Genomic DNA, 3,822 nt, shown 5'->3' with positions numbered 1-3,822 from the left:
CCGAGCAGGATGCGTCCTATGAGCTTGTCGGGGTTGTTGATTATCCGCCATGCTAGTTTGGCCAAGTATGCCTCATTGAAGCTCTGTATATCTCTGAAGTCGAGACCACCCTGATCCTTGGGACGAATGAGCTTATTCCAGGCGATCCATGACATCTTCTTGCGCCCCATGCTATCATCCCACCAGAACCGGGTGAGCGTTGACTGAATTCTTTTGCACAAAGAAACTGGTAGTTGGAAACAGGACATCGCGTGCGATGGAACAGGAGATAGAACACTCTTGAGCATGGTCATCTTCCCTGCTGTAGATAGGAATCTGTTGGACCACCCCTTTGCCTTTTGCTTGATCCGATCAACAATGGAGGAAAACAGATCGCATTTCTTTCTACCGAAGTGTTCGGCAAACCGAGATACTTTCCAACCCCACCTTGTTTTTGTATTGACAGTGTATCATGTACAACTGTCTTCAGTGCCGCCGGCGTCTTTCGGGAGAAGGTAATAGAAGACTTCCCTGAATTGATCGATTGTCCCAAAGCCTCCTCGTAAAGCTTGAGAACTTTTGTGAGTGCCTCGGCACTGTCCTTGCTGGCTCGTAGGAAGAACATTGTGTCGTCCGCGAATAGAAGATGGTTGATCCGAGGAGTCCCTCGAGACACTTTGATCCCTTTAAGGGAGCTTTCTTCTTGTGCTTTGCTACATATGCCCGAGAGAACCTCACTACATAGTATGAATATGTAAGGTGAGAGTGGGTCTCCTTGACGGATCCCCCGGCTCGGTGTGACTCTTCCTCTAGGTGAACCGTTAATGAGGAAGGAGTACGTAACAGTGGATACACATTGTATGATCCATGAGATCCATTTGGGATGGAAGCCTAGTCTCTGAAAAACCAATCTTATAAACTCCCATTCAAGGCGGTCATAAGCTTTACTCATGTCGGTTTTAACCGCCATGGCACATCTCTTCTCCGCATCAGAGTTCTTGAGATAGTGTAAAACCTCGTGGGTGATCAGGACATTGTCCGATATCATTCGTCCCGGTACAAATGCAGACTGGTTCTCGGAGACTATGTTTGAGAGGAGTGGCTGGAGTCTCTTCGTAAGGATCTTGGATATAATCTTGTAGTAGACATTGCAAAGTGCAATAGGTCTATACTCCGTGACTTGCTGCGGGCTAGGCACTTTCGGTATGAGCCTAATATGCGTCTCATTGATCCTCTCGGGGAGTCTGTCCGTGATGAAGAAATCCTGGATCTCTCTCACTATCTCAGGGCCGACGGTGAAATGCAAGGAGTATTAATATAGTAACAGGTAACTAGGATAAATATATGAAAATGTTTTTTTTTAGTTTGAGAATCTCCAAGTAAAACCAAATGACTTAGATTTCTCGAAAACATGAACATAAAGAATATCTCAATTTTTATTCTAAGATTAAAAACCAGAAAATAATTTAAAATGCTAAAACCATGGCTTTGTTGAAATATGTTAAATTAAGTATTAAGTGTTCCACAATATACCTTCAAGTGAGTACGATAGAGTCTGTTGAGAGAATATGCACATTGACTAGGGTTAAAGAGGCTACTCGTGTTGTACGTTTCTGACATGAAGTAGTTGTTGATGTAATCGTTGCTTCCGATATTGATTGTATAAAGACATTGTTGCAGTCGTTGTACTGGCACCTTTGCTTTCTTTATCGCCTTCTTGTGGTTTTGTATTTGCTTTCTTAGACTGATCCGACCACCCTACATATCTCGAGATCAATATTTTTACATCCAAGATGTCATTTTTATATAATGCTTACTAGATTCAGATCCGCGCTTTAAAAGCATTGGACTATTTTTTATCATTTTTTTTTTATTTTTAAATTAATTATATTCATCTAAAAATTTAAGATATGTTAATATATATGTTACAAAATTGCACTCTTGTATAAATGTATTATATATTTTACTAACTTTAACATGTTCGGAGAACATATTCTATATTGTTTATTTTTAATTTAAATGAATATACTTTTATATCTTTATAATAATGTCTGTTATGTTATCAATGTAATATGATTTTTCATGTTTGATTTAATATAATATTATTTATTTTATTTTAACATATATGATGAGTATAAAATATATAGAATGACATCGAACTATTAATTTTTGTTTATAAACAACAACAGGGTTAATTATTAATGATTTATGATAATTTTTCTACTAATTATGAAATTGATGAAATATTTATTTAAAATTGAAAATTTTAATAATATTTTTTAGAATTTTTATTCAGCAAATTTATCAGAAATTATATATATATATATATTATGAAAAAAAAATTAAAAGAATACTGTAATAAAATTACTAAAAATAGTTTTATACTAATGAAGGTCCTACATTTAGTAATTTCATTGGGATATTATTATAACATTCATTAAATATTTTTTTTTAAAAATGATCTAATTAAAAATATCACACATAAAAAATGTCGTGTGATTTTATTTTAATAAGATATATGATAGTTTTTATTTAGAGAAAGCTTCTTTTGTTGCTGTTGATGTCATTTTCATCTAATAAGTATGAGTAGATTCATATATATTTATGATGATTGATTGAAATACTTTATAAGTGAAAATAAATGTGAGAACATCTAGTTCTTCTTTCGTTTCATTAATATATGAGATTACCATTATTTATTTATTTTTCTTTCTTTCTTTCACTACCTATTAGATTATCATTATTCATTTATTTTATTATTATTTAATTAGTTCTTACTTCTTACCAAATGTTCACTAGTTTCTTTACGAAGTCCGCCTCCACCGGAAGCATAGTTCATCCCGGTGTGTGCTTGTTTGGGTGATGCTCCGGCATACGGTGGAATAAAATCCTCAAAACCCGATAGCTCACCTGAAAGTTAAAAAAATCATATACACAGTGCACACATACAAATATATATATCTCACAAAAAAGGTAGTTGGGCATTGGAATAAGATCTAAGGAAATACTGGCTATGATGTCATAGATTTTACGTATTTAATAAAGTATTTAACTAAATGATAATGCAATATACAGTATTTGTTAACATATGAAAGATATTAATTTTTGTTATACTGGATCTAGTGACATCAGGGTTTATCGTTTATCAGTAAACTAGGATAATACCTGCGCCTTGCGCAAGGTGAGTTTATTTCTATATATTATCGATAATTTTTTTTATATATTTGATTATTTTTTTTATATATATACAATATTTTTTGTTGTTATTATATAATTTCTTTCTGATGGATGGATCATTTTTATTAAAAATTGTGGAACTAAACTATAATTAATATATTATGGGTTGATCGGATTGGACATTAAACAAATTATGACACAAAAACCTTATTTTTTCCATCGAACACATTTTTGAAAAAAATGAACATTGTGTTATATTTTATATTTTTTTTATCTTCCATGTGGTTTTGAAATCTTTCAAATCAACCATCGAATTGATACATGTCATTTTAATGTTTTTAGTCGTTTACTTAAGGAAAACTTACATTTTTGTAATTTAAAGTCATTTAAAAAAAATATAAAATATAACATATAAGAAAAAATCTAACATATAAGAAAAATAAAACATATAAGGTGTCCTCATTTTTGTATTTTAAAGTCATTTAAAAAAAAATAATATAACATATAAGGTTTCCTCTTTTTTTTTTTGAAACACTTTTTTTGAAACACCTCAAAATATAACATATAAGAAAAAATCTAACATATAAGGTGTCCTCATTTTTGTATTTTAAAGTCGTTTTAAAAAAAAAATATAACATATAAGGTTTCCTCTTTTTTGTAATTTAA

Source organism: Brassica oleracea, chromosome C9 (assembly GCF_000695525.1).
Source record: "Brassica oleracea var. oleracea cultivar TO1000 chromosome C9, BOL, whole genome shotgun sequence".
Taxonomy (NCBI): Eukaryota; Viridiplantae; Streptophyta; class Magnoliopsida; order Brassicales; family Brassicaceae; genus Brassica; species Brassica oleracea.
This window is presented reverse-complemented; position numbering follows the sequence as displayed.